The following is a 14,045-nucleotide window of genomic DNA, read 5'->3' as shown; positions in this document are numbered from 1 at the left end:
ATGTGATGTGAACAGGTGATGTAAATATGTCTACCTATTGTACATCAAAGCAGAAGTATGTGAGCTAATTAGTTAATGTATGTACAGTCCTTTGAAGATTTAACGCCAAAATGTTATTTGATTCTTTTTGGCAAAGAACCAGAAAGTGATGCTGCTATGTTTGCACTTACTAAAGAATTTGTCTTTGTTGCAAATCTTCCCACAGCTAAATTGTTCTAATAGCTGAATCTCTAGAGGACAGACGCAAACTGTTTACAAGTGAACATCTGTCTATAAAGAGTGGTGAATACTTAAAAATATTCAAAATATTGAACTGATAGATGGATATCATTTTGCATGAGTGTAAGAACATTACAACATTCCAGCAGTTATTCAAACTGATGCTTATTTAATATGAGTGGACTGGATTAGTTTCCATAATTAGAAAAGGTATAAATGGATTGTGTGTAAATAGATATTTTTGTGGAGTATGACATAAACACTCTGTTTTCAAATTAATGAAGCAGTTTTGAAGTCCTTAAAGTTCTATTTTGTATAATTTTAATGTGACAAACACACAGAACATTTCCCCTAAAGCATTTTTCTCCTACAATTCAGCCCATTCTTACTGTTACAAAAGTAGGTTTATCCTTTCATAAGAACATTTTTCCATTGTTGCTTTTGGCAATTCATTTTTTTTCCCTTACTAATGCTTATCTTTTCTTTATTCCTGAGTTGATAGTAGTCTTTCCTTCTATTTGTGTTGTTTAAGCAAGGTAGTAGATATTTGAATTATAAAGAAAAGCTATTTTCCCCATATAAGCTCCTATCTAAAAGTCACAATAATTCAGAAGCATCCATCCATATATGTATATAAATGCCTGCAGATATAGATACAGATACATAAAACAAGCATTAGTAAGAGTTTATTGTGATGGATCTGAAGTTTCAGAACTGAACCACGTTTCAGAAGTGTTTTTTTTTTTTTTTTTTTGTTAGTGGTGGTTGTGGGTTTTTTTTGTTTGTTTGTTTTTTACCTAGGGGATTAGTAAGCCGTACTGTTTTGTAACACTCTCCATTCGTTTAAGTAAGCAAACCTTTTGGATCTTTTCCTCTTCACCTTATATGTACTACTAGTTAAACCAATTTGTACAGCCTCTGTTTTCTATTCTGAATGAGAACAAAATCATTTGTTTAGCCTGCTCTTGTTGTGCCATAAGGCATTGCTGAGTTCATTTATTCTAGAACAAGCTTGCTTTAGATTTTTCTGAGTTTGTGGGAAGTTTTAACTGCATGAATGAAATTCATTTGCATTGTGGTTTGGTAAATGTTTTCAGTTGGTTAGATGTACAGACAATGTGAATATGGTTTGATCCTTTTCTTCTTGCCCTGCAAACGTTTGCTATTTCCTTTTTGAATTACAAGTGATCTATTTTCCAGAGAAAGGCCTCAAATGAATACAAATTTTGGTGGTAGTCGTTTGCTGCTTACTAAAATCATTGGGTGGCACAATATTCATGTAAACATGTCAATCTTCACTGAAGACAGGTTGCACCAATAATTCTGAATTGTTTATTTCACTTCTCAACCTCTGAATTCCACCTGTAATTAGAATTCAGAATTCATCTTGTTACCCTCAACTGAACATTTACTTTATTTTGAGCTTCTCAGCTGCAGAGTTGATCTTCACCTTTTTTGATACACTTTTTAATAAATATCTGTAAATCTAGTAGTGTTTTTTTTTTATTCCTAAGAAGAAATTCTTACCCTAATTCCAAAGGACACAGTCAAAACAGCCCTTTAGAAATGTTTTGCCACCTTGTACACCCCAACAGCATTTTAATAATAAAAACATCTCTCTTTCCTCAGAACTACTGATGTTGCTTTATGCTGGTTGTTACAAATGATTTAGAGAGGAAGTGAAATGCTTGTGACTTATTTGCTATATTCAGCTCCCAAGTTGAGCCACAAACTTCCTGTGTGACTTTGAGCAAGTCACTTCATCTCTGTACTTAGTTCACTACGTAGGAAAGAAAGATAATTCTGACATCCTTTACAAGGCTCATGAGAACAGTTTCGTCAATGTCTGAGGTACTGATACATCTATTTTAAGTACTTATTTCATATGTTAACAACCTCATAGTTTTTGTGTGCCTTATAGGGACACATTAGGAAGTTCTAATTAAAATGAGCTAACTTGGTCTTATGCTGAAAAAGCCCAGTGCTGATGCACCAGACAACATGCATTTGTATTCTGCATGATCTTTAGTATATTTTTCCCTGATACACCTACTTATAGCTGGGAAGTCAAAGAAAGACAGATTTGTAAAGGGGACTTAAGAATCACAGCATTCATTGCATAGTGAAGCCTAAATTCAGACTAACAGCTCAAGGAGCTTCACAGACTCCAGACAGATGAGACTGGAGGGTCGTTCAGAGATCGTATAATACAACCTACTGCCCCACTGCAGCAACAGTCAAGTCTATTTCCAGCAGATGTTTGTCTTACCAGTTCTTTAAAGCTCCCACGGCCCCTGATGATGTTGTGTTTTCGTGCTTTAAAATCCTCACCTGAAGAAAACTCTTTGCAAGCTAAGTTTTCCTTGCTGACTTTTGATCTAGTTTGCATATATAAACTTCATTTTCTTAGGCTAAATAGTCCCATTTTTCTCAGATTTGTCTTGAAGGTGATGTTTTCACCAGCTTTACTACTCTCCTCCCCATCTGTCTAGAAGAGCACACACTGTCTCTCGTCTCACCCACTCTGCCCTAGCTGTGAAATGCCTGACAGATGGGGACGCTCCACAGCAAAGTGTAAGGCTGAGAATTCTGAGCTAATGCCCCAGTGTGTTTCATAAACGTCCAGCATCTGCCAACCAAGTGCCCTGCAGCCTGGGGGTGATAATCCTATCTAAGTGGTAGTAACAAGGAAGCCTATCTCACTTTTGAAGAGAAAGGGACTGAACATAGCTTTCCCACATCTGGTGTCAGTGCCGTAACCACTGGGCTACGGAGTAAAGGTAGAGCTTTTCTGGTTTTGTGCAGTCTGATTCAGTAGATGCGATCTAAGAGCACATCTCAGGATCCTAAGCATCCTTAGGATGCTTACCATAGCAGAATTGGTGGGGCACATGGAGATATAACTTATTCTTGAGACAGGTAGATGATAAGCTTCTCCATGAATTCTGACAAGCTTCAAGTCCATAAAAGGTACCAAACTGCTCAAAAATTCTTTTGGACATACACATAAATAGAGTGGTATGTACCTAGAGACTGCTAATAACTAAAATTCAGGCTACATCTAGGTTACATAGCACAATGTCATATTGACATACCCACACTTAGCTCTAAATAAACTAGTGTATTTAAAAGCATTAAAACAATGTGAAATTCATTGATTTAACTCTAAGAATCAGAGTATTCATCCTCCAAACTATTTTTATTAAAAAAAAAAAAAAAAGGTCTGCAGGAGACGGAGGATTGGGAGCACAGGGCTCCTGATATATTAATATCATATCAGTAAAGAATTTCAAAAGGCAATCTACAAAAGCAGTTCCTTTCTGTGAATGTTGATAGTTAATTTATGATCATTTTCTTGATAGAACTACTGGTAGCTTTACTGTAAATTTGTAATTTATGATCATATTAAAAATTCATGTTGAGTTACAGATGCTGCAAAAATCAAAGAGCAGATCAGCAGACATCAAATTACAGCAGGACCAGGGCATGGCTTTTCAATAATGTTGACCTAACCTGAAGGAGCTGAAGAGGCAGCTCTGTAAGGTCCTGTAAGGTTTTTATTATTTTACAGGCTTGTATAATATTTACCCATGAGGAAATTAATTTTACACTTGACACAAAAGTTCAGACTGTAATCAATGGAGCATTGCAAGAGTTATAGACTACTGTACGTGCAATTTTATCCAAAGCTAGATTTTTCTATCCCTCTTAATTTATTTAGAACCACATCCAGAGAGTTGTTCCCCTGACAAAGTACGGCAGAAGTTAATTCCTCTTGTACGCCTAATTCTTTTGACACCTAAGACGAATTTGGACCAAATTTTTGAAGATGTTCATCACAATCCCACTATGCTTTGTTACTGAGCAACATCAAAGGCCCATAAAGGCTGCCCATGATTGAGTTAGGGCAAAAACAATATATTAGGAATTCTGTTTATCTTCAAATCTTTCCAAAACCTGCTGCTTTCTGATAAGTTATTTGGAAGGATATTGTAGCACCAATTTTCTCCTCAGACCTCGAAGTTAGAAAAATGGCTAAGCAACATCTCACCCACATCACTCAATCTGGTATTTTACCACTTACAATGTTCAGTGGTGTGCTACTAGGGACTGACAGATTATCAAGGAGGTCCCTTGCTAATAACTGCAGACACTGCTCTTGGCTGACTCCCTCCACATTTCACTCCCACCCTCCGCTAAAAGAAATGCTCTAGTAGGAATAATTTAGCTGAAGAATGAGTTGTAAAAGGTCACTAATGGGAAACAATGTTTTTCAACATAATGTCCTTAAGAGATCATAGATTATTAATTACCATGGAGCCATAAACTTTACTCAAAGCCATTTGATTGGTTCAAACCAAAAAACCACTGCAAGATTACTGAGGAATTTATAATGCCAGAATGATGTCTGGTATTACAAAGGGACCACAGACATCAATAGCAAGGCCTTTGGGATGTTTCATTCTCAATCTGCTCATGCTCGTAAGAGAATTGCTCTGCTAATATCACTGAGCTCCTCTGGCAAATGTATTCATCAAGTAAATAATTTACATTATAAAGGCATAGGACAATAGATACATGAAAGCCATCAAAGGGGATGTTTTAATATAGTCTTTCCATTTAGAAAACGGAGACAATGAGAACTGCACTTTTTAATCTTTTAAGGCCTACGTTAATTCATATGTGAACATTTAAAACTACCTGTGACAGCAGAAGTGTTCCGGAATCCAATGCCCACATCAACTGTGTATTAGGAAAAAAGTATTTGTGATAAAGTTGTAATCATGGGCATCACTGTTATCTGCTAACGAAGCTGGTAATCACCCTGACAGTCCTGGTTATGTCATCTTCAAGCCAATATGAAACTGAACTCTGAATGAGCTGAATGCTCTGTGAATTATGTAACTGTCTCTGCATGATACCGTTTTATACATATTATTCTAGAGAAGGAAGGAGAGAGGTGACGATGCTGTGAAGATTCATATCTTTCAGACCCTCTTTCATCATTTGCGTTACATGTAGCTTCGTTGCAAGACATATGCTGAATGAATGACTAGACTCGGATATTTAAGAAAGTGTATCCTAGCCTTTCTTCTGAGCCTGGAAGAACAGTGTTTTGGAGGGGTATGTTTAGGATAAGATTTGTAAATGTTTTCCTCTCTCTGGGAGTTACCGGCGCTACAATGTGCCCGCATTTTAGCACCAGGACGCTGCAGCATTATTCTACTGCTTCCAAACCAGAACAAGTCACATTTCAAATCCCCTTGTCTTTCACATCCTATTTTTCAGCATACCAGATTACCACTTTCAAAGCCCTTCAAAACTCTTAGCCAGCATGTTCATTGCTTTTATCTCTATCAGATCACACATCATCCACTTCTTCCTTCTTTCTCTCATGGATGCAAGCCAGAATCGCCTGTCTTTCTTATTCTCCAATAAGCTTCATATTTATGCATCTGTCTATTCATGGAATGACTTGTTTAAAGAAAACAGTAGTTATCTTTTTATAACATCCTTTTAAAACATCATTTTTTATAAAAGCATAGTAGTTAGAGTCCCTGCATAGGATGGGGAAACATGGCTGTTAAGAGATTAAGAGATTTTTTTTTTTTTTTTTTTTTTTTTTGGAAGGATTCAAACTCACCTCTCAAGAGAGTTTAAGAGAGTAAATATTAGGCTAGAACCAGGCTCCCTTTTTCCTGTCCTTTTAGGTCACGGCCTTTAAAATACTAGCTGCATAATTACCCAGCTACAAGAGGAAAGAGGGGGTGGCGACAGAGCACATCCTCTTTCAGAGTACTTACGAGCAGAATGGTAAACTGTGACCAGTAGGCTGCCACGAAATACAGATGGTGGCATGATCTTTCTATAACTTCACAGTATTTTCTTAGCAGCTAGGTAAAGCAGTCAATTCCCTCTGCCTAAACCTGGGTCTCAGCAAACGTTGGAAGGAGAGAGACCTGTTTCCCCAGAGCAAGTTGACTCTGAGTGTGAGTTACTTCATGAGTGTATACCTTTAATTAGGGCTTAAGAAATGCTAAGGCTGAAATTCTAGCAATTTTAAACAGGCAGAGTAGGCTACTGTAAAACCTGCTATGGGGAATCCTTTGATCTGTTTAATGTCCACAGTGTAGATGTGTGTATCTGAGCTGGCCAATTGATCCATTTTTAAGAAAAGTTTGAGCTGATCTAGTTCAGATATATGCTTCAGGTAAATGGATTGCAAGTTATAAGTGTATACTTCTCTCTATTAAAAAAAAAAAAAAGCCTCTTAAAAAAAGACACTCTCAAAAAAAAAGAGTCTAGAGAACTAGCTAGGATGTAAATATCTACCTGAGATCAAATAAATAAACACACTCAAGATGATGGGAAGGTCTCTGCATCACTGTCTAAAACCTTCTAGGAATTTAATTTAAGGTCATCTAATTGTCTAAAAGGTTGGCTTCAACCAGAAGCTGTCATTTTCATATGGAAATTGCCAAGACACTGTGTTATGTAGATCACAGTTGGTGGCCCAGTCTGGCTGTACTATTTGTGAGCTTCAATAATGAAAAACCAAACTAACTCATACAATTGGTATAGCAGTATAGATACCAAGTGTTAAATAGCCAAAGACTGGAAGAAATTAATGTCAGATGATGGCTGCTGGTTTAGAGCCATAATAATCAATATGGTTTCACTACTTGCTACACCATGTAGGTAGAGAAGACTAGTTTTTCCAGCGTCTTCATTTTGGCATCCTTCTCCAGGTGAACAGTTTTTGAAATAATAAATGAATTCTCCTTTTCCCCACATGTTGGTGCCATTATCAGCAGCACTTTAGGACAGATGGATCTACAGAACTTTTATCATCTTTGCTAGTATTACTAATATCAACATCATCCTGTAGTAATTCTTAGATTAAAATAGAAGGAAAATTAGGAAAATTATTATTTTTTTCTCTCATAGTAGTAATGGGAGCTGAGAAATCAGAATTCCAATATGAAAATTGTGAAACGTTGGTACAATTGGTAATTTAACATTATATTGATATAAACTGTGTTTCCAGTTATATTAAGACAGTTGTACAGTTTCATTTATCACTGTATAGAAATTGCTTGTAATTTCCATGCATGGGAGCTGCTGTAAAACACCTAGTCTTTTCCAGAAAATATGTGCTAAAATTTTCATGAGTGATATAAATTTTAGAACTAAATAACTGAATGTTGATCACTGTTTTATATATCATCCTTATTTATAACGAGGAATTGGTTGCTCTGTGTTCTTTCAAGCTTTTTAACATGACTGGAGCATAGCAGAAGCATATGAACAGCTTAAATCTTTATAGGAACACATCCACATCGTAGGATCATAGGATGACTTGGGGAGGAAGAGGTCTCTAGTGCAACCTTCTGCTTAAAGTAGGATCAGCTGAGAGGTCAGACCACGTTAGTCAGGCTTTAACTTATTTATTGAGTTATTTATTAGGCTTCTTGGTTTGCAGAAGAAGGGGTGGTTGGCAAATATTTGAGAAATAGGGGCTTCATTCACATTTATTTTTCAACATTTTCTGCAGTCCATCTGTCAGCCACTGAGGTGTATTGAAAAACCTCCTTGCCTGTAGGCAGAGTAATAATTTAAATAGTGAATTATTGGAAATGTTTTCTGCTTTTATTATAGTCACTGTGTTTATTATATCAGATTTACTGTTATTATAAACAAAAAGTAATAAATTAACAAGCGGCTGAAGTAGCTCAGCTGGGAGAGTGTTAGAGTGAGGACCCAAAGGTCCCTGGTTCAAGCCTGGACTTCAGCAAGGGGGATCCTTGTTGCTGCAACCCTGTCTAACATGCTCTAAGTGACCCTGCTTGAGCAGGGGGGTTGGACTAGATGATCTCCAGAGGTCTCTTCCAACCTTACTGATTCTATGTTGGGGAAACTGGTGGGTGTATTTATTTCTTGTGGTATTTCTAGAGGATTCTCCAGGATCCTTATTGTTAAAACGCTTCTTATACACTATATGGTTATCATGGGAGAAAGAATCATATTAAGTGCTTTGTGCTTCCATATTAGCAAAAGCAGAGATTCACATTAGGACAAAAGAACTAATGTTACTTAGAATTTTTCAATAATTATAAATTATTTTCATTTAGAGCTTCATTATTTCATCTAAAGCTTTTGCTGTTATTTTTACTAAAGCATAAAGTTATGTACATTGATTATTAACATTGCATATTATTGAAGTGTATTTATTGCACTTAATATAGAAAAAGCCTTCTATTTGCATATTTATTGAGTATGCTATGAATTAAACATTGTACAATGCAAACTTCCCCATTTTACTGTATTCTTACAGTTCATCACAGAGAAGCTAAGTCTTTCAGCATATTGTGTATCATTAAGTTGGAGGGAGTTTAATCTTGACCTTTTCATATTTCTTCAAACCATGAGTGAATCAAACTCTTTGTTCTTAACAGCTGTCAAACTAGTATTTCTATTTCCACTAAATTTACATTAAAAATGTAACACTGTTCTATATTGCATATTAGGTTAAAACCCACCAGAATAACAATGTTCTGATTTGGCAACATGTAAATGCTGATTTCATTCATCCACAGAATATTTAAATTGGGATTGTCTGGTGTAACTATAGCATATAATAGAGTCTCTTAATAAGATTTTGCGCGTATTTAGCATTAAGGATGATTTGTTGCTAAGAAAGGTAAAATCTTGTCAGATATCTACTTCTCAAACTCCTATTAATATTACGAGGAGGCTCTTGTGCAGTCAGCTTGTGGGATGGTATAATGTAGATTATACTATCAGGACAGCAGTTCTCTTTCAATCTCAATTTCCTTTTCTCTAGATGACTTCTGTGAATTTATCTCAGTGTAGGCCAAGTATCAAACAGTGAATATATTGAGTGAAACTTAGTTTGGTGGACGAATGAAGATAGGTTTATAAGGATGCACATTACCCAGTATATGCTATTATTTAGTGTTACTGTTGTATTTAAGCAAAAAAAGAAACTTCAAATGGATTTCATTGTATTAGTATTAGTATTTACTGTGCAAAAATAATAATTCTTTGGGGTTTTAAGTAATTAGAGGTAAAGGATAAAGTGGAAGAGAACAAAGTATTGCTTTATGAGAGATGAACAGGACAGATAAAGAAAAGTAGCAGAATTAGCAGAAGAAAACAGATGGCCTAAATTAAAATTAGTAAATGTAGAAAACATGTATCTGGATTTTTCAAGGGCAAATCTAGAGGCAAATCTGTTTGCATTTGTTATATAGAATATGAAAGATTTAGAAAAAAAAAAAATAAAAAAGAACTTTCTTTTCTCTCAGGCGTAGTTGTGGTTGTGACTGCTTTGGACCAAGGCTACAGTAACAACTATTCATCCTCCATGCAGAAGATGAAGTAGAACCACTGTTTTAGCATCCATCAGCTTTTTCCTATTCCAAGATTTGTCAATAATGTTTGCTTGAAACATTTCAGTATAAGTTAACTAATTATATTTCTCTAATTCTGTAGCTCAAGAGATGAAATAACAGTCTTAACCCCACACTTGTATATAAGAAGTGTCCGAGAGTTGCCACTTTTTGAAGAGCTACCCACATACGAATGATGCGTTCTGACAATTTTTGGTGTGCACACTTCTGGCAAAATCACTGAAAATGTGACGAGAAAAAAATACACAAACGGAGGAAGAAAATCAAAGTGATAGCAGAAAGATCAAAGGGATGTGGAATGTTTAACATGAGGAGGTGGATTCTAGACATTTGCCAAGAGTTGAGCTAAATATACATAAACAACAACAAAAATAACAAACAGAAGAAGATTAAGAATACTGTCTACTCCAGCTGTTTAAGCTTCACTCTTGATAGATGTTATAGTTCTCCTTATTCTCTATTTTTGCTGTTTAATAAGAGCAACAGGCTGCTTATCAGTAGTGTCATACTGATTTACAACAGCTGAAAATTCAGACCTACTCTTCTACTAGTGAGGGGAAAAAAGAAGTCGGGGAGTAGAACTCTCCCTGGTAAATCTTATAGAGTTATCTTCCCTGCATATACGGTAAAGAAAGGACAAAATATAATATTTATGTGTTTACTTGAAGACGTTGTCGAGCCAACTGACCGGTTTTCTGCACCAATATCAAAGATTGTTGTTGCACCTGAATATACTTACTTTTCCCATATTAGTGACTGAGGAGCTACCAGTCGCAGCTACTGTGTGCGTAGGAGTTCCAGGTGTAAAACCTTGGCTCCTTCGGTCACCAGTGAAAAGTCTCCTCCTGTTTTCAATAAGGTTAATATTATACCCATCACTCAGAGTTTCTTCAGACAAGTAGAAACAAGGAAAACATGTTATAGCTCTGGAGAGTTCAACCTACTGTTGCAACAGAAATGTCCAGTAGGAAAAAAAAAAAAACTTTGCAGTATGATAATTGGTTTTAAATGCTATCAATATACACAGTCCTTCTGCTACTGTAAAAACAGCACTTCCCAATTTGTATTTGCATTGGAAATTGCAACACAAATGGGACTAAAAACAATTACAGATCCTTGTAAATTAAAATTCTAAAAATCATTTATGCAAACGAGCCTCAAACATCTTTTTATGCTCAAGATTTCTTTACATTTTTAATTAAGATTTTTAAATTACCATCTTTGCATTAAAGATGGCAGAATTTTAAAATAATACATTGCCATACTAGCAAGATAATTCATTTTATTCCATCAAGTAAAGCGTAATCTTGTTTGGAATACTAGCTCAAGATATTTTTGACTATATATTTTATACTCTGTCCAGTAGGTATATGAAAGACAGCTAGAAAAAAATAAATAAAATAAAATTTGAGAGGTTGAGTTTCATGGTCAGCTACAAAATATTACTAATAAAGCTCAAAGTATGATATTTTTAACCAAACTGATCTGACCACAAATGCAAACAATGGAACAAAATTTTTCACGAAATGTTGTCAATCTTATAAAGCATATTCAATGAAAAAGTAAATAACATACAATAAAAATATATTTCTGAGTCGATCTCAGGGTTCTTTCTCCACATGTTGAGAATGTAGTTTTCCTTTTTACATTTGATATAATTGATATAAGATATTTTGGTGAATTAAAAAATTCACAGTTCAAGAATAATAATAATAATAAAAAACTTGTTTCTTGTGGTCCCAAACATTTCTATTTGTCACCTTGATTCTCCAAAACCCCCAAAAATCTAAAAAAGTATTTCTAATTATTTCACCATTTTTAGTAGTATGCTTTTTCTATGTAGTTGCCGAAGAACTGAAAATATTTTTACACCTTTTATTGATACTATTTTTGTACAGAGGTTTATCAAGTTAAAGAGTAATTTTGTCAGTTTAATCTGAAACGCTTAGACGAGTATAGGCAATTCTAGAGTATGGAACATAGATACTGCATATGTAATGCAGTTTTGGAAATCCTACTGCATTATACGTAGGAGCATAGTACATGGAGAGCTAAATTTAATTGTTTAAACACAAGGGCTAGTACCATTTGGGGTATCCAGCCTGGTCTACAGCTGTTACTCTAGAAGAGTTCGGTTCCCCAACAGGTATCACGTCATACTTGGCATTTATGTCCAAACATCTCAGGGCCCCAAGGATGTCTCAGATAACATTAGACATTATTGTTAGGTGCTTGATTCAAGTCACAAATACCCTGGGATATATATTACATCATATTATCCTATTTATGAACTTCCCATGCCACTTTTTAAAACTAAATAATATTTTTCTTTCAACAGTATTTCTACTGTTAGACATATCTAGAACATAGCTTCTCCGATATAAATCTTCCAGTTAAACTATATTCCTCTGTAATTAATTGCATGGTTCTTGTGTCAAGGTTGACCTCTATCTTGAGCAATATTTTCTTCCTTTACCCATACTCTGTTCATAATAAATAGCACTTCATCCTTACAGGCTGGGCCAGCCAAGTTCTTTTAATGTGTTTTCATACTACCAGCTTACCATCCATAAGACTGTCTTTCCTCTTATTTCAGTCTCATTTTTCCTGTACTACACACCATTGATTTCAGAATTACATTCCTAACAGTGCAAACAACTTTTCACTGCTTGGTCGTGATTCATCATCCCATTCCACTCTTTCTGCCACACTGGTCTATGACTAGTCTATGTGTCAGAGGTTTGACAGAGTACATGGCACTATGATGATTTAATAGTCTACTTCATGATGTATTTGCCTAAGATCTTTGAATTAAAGCGTACCTGTAGCTTTAATTGTTCCAATAACACATTGGTGGTAAAGGGCATGAGGTTGCTCAGTGTTCCCATTCTAATATGTACTTATATAAGCAGTGGAAAATATGACAGATAACAGCATGTTAAGTGATACTTGATATTAGCAAGGCCTCAGCAGAATGGTCTTCAGAGCAGCCTATACAAGCCTATACAAGCTTGGATGCTGGCTAGCAGCAGTCTCAGAGGAATGTCCACAGAGAAGGCAGTGGCTTTAGAGTGAGAAGAGTGAAATTTGACTATAAAGAGGTTGGGAAATATTATTTATTATGCATCTATATGTACTTGTACATTTGTGGAAAGACAGCATGTGTGTATCCATTTATACTCTGTATTGCTCTTTACTTCTCTAAGATAAATACTCTAAGGAAAAGAGCAATATTTTCACTGGAATGGCTCACAGCAAATAACTATGCACCTCGATGGATAGCAATTAATTTCTCTTCTCTTGAAGACGGTATTGTCAGTGACAACGCACAGCAAAATTGTTCATCCACATAGTGGTAAGACCACTGTGCTGTGTTCTCAGCATCACAGACTAGCAGTGCTAGGGCCATGACTCTGCACACACACTGGACATCACAGGACATCAGCCTGGGGCTGATTTGAAAAATAGTCTCCCCAGAACCCAAGTGACATTGAAGATTAAAGAATGAATAATGTTATTAAAAATTTAGAGGGAATAGTTATCTCTTCCTTTGCAGGCATAACTTAGACCATTTAATGCTATCAGCCAATGGTTAAACCCAGGTCAAACACTTCAGGTATGAACACAAAGCTGTGTTTTTGGAAACAAGTATTGCTCCTCAATCTTCCTCTGATTTCTGGAACAGAGCTGGAAGCACAGATTCACTTCTCTGCTGCAAATCAGGTCAGTAAGCTGGAGATAAGGATATTATAAGAAATAATTTACTGCAGTTACTAATTCTTGCAAGGCACTTTGAATATATAAAATGGTCCTCAAATGCCAGTCATTTTATTGTAGTAGTTGTGTTGTTGTACTCATAATGATTTAAGGATAAAGAAATAGTGTTTTGTCCTTTTTTTAAAAAAAAAAAAAAAAACTACATCAACAGGACTAATAATAGGTCACCCCCTCTACAAATCTTGTTTTCCAAATGGTATTTTCCTACTGTAAATATAAATCAGTAAACTTCATAGTGTAGCTCAATTTATGGAGCTAAACAAATATGAACAGTCTTGACATTTGGGAGGCCAGAAAGTTGGCCATTTGAACCTTTAACAATAAAATTATGGCTTACGAACAGATATATAATTTCTTAGGTTTATTCTGTGACACTCATCATATACTAAGAACATGGGGATGAGTAAATAACTTACTTCCAAGTTTCTATCATAAATCTTAAATTTGTGAGTTTTTTTTTTTTTAATTCCTCCTAAATAGTGCAGTCTCCGAAGCATGTATGATAAAGGCATCAACATTTGTTTCTTGGTAAAATTTTTCAAGATTATATTAAATAGGATAATGTGCAAAGAGCATCTGGGCAACATACAGTCTGCAGTAATATCTGACATTAAA

Source organism: Rhea americana, unplaced genomic scaffold, assembly GCF_003343005.1.
Source record: "Rhea americana isolate MKP2758 unplaced genomic scaffold, rheAme1 scaffold_356, whole genome shotgun sequence".
NCBI classification, from domain to species: domain Eukaryota; kingdom Metazoa; phylum Chordata; class Aves; order Rheiformes; family Rheidae; genus Rhea; species Rhea americana.
The sequence above is the reverse complement of the archived record's forward strand: the minus strand, read 5'-3'. Positions refer to the sequence as shown.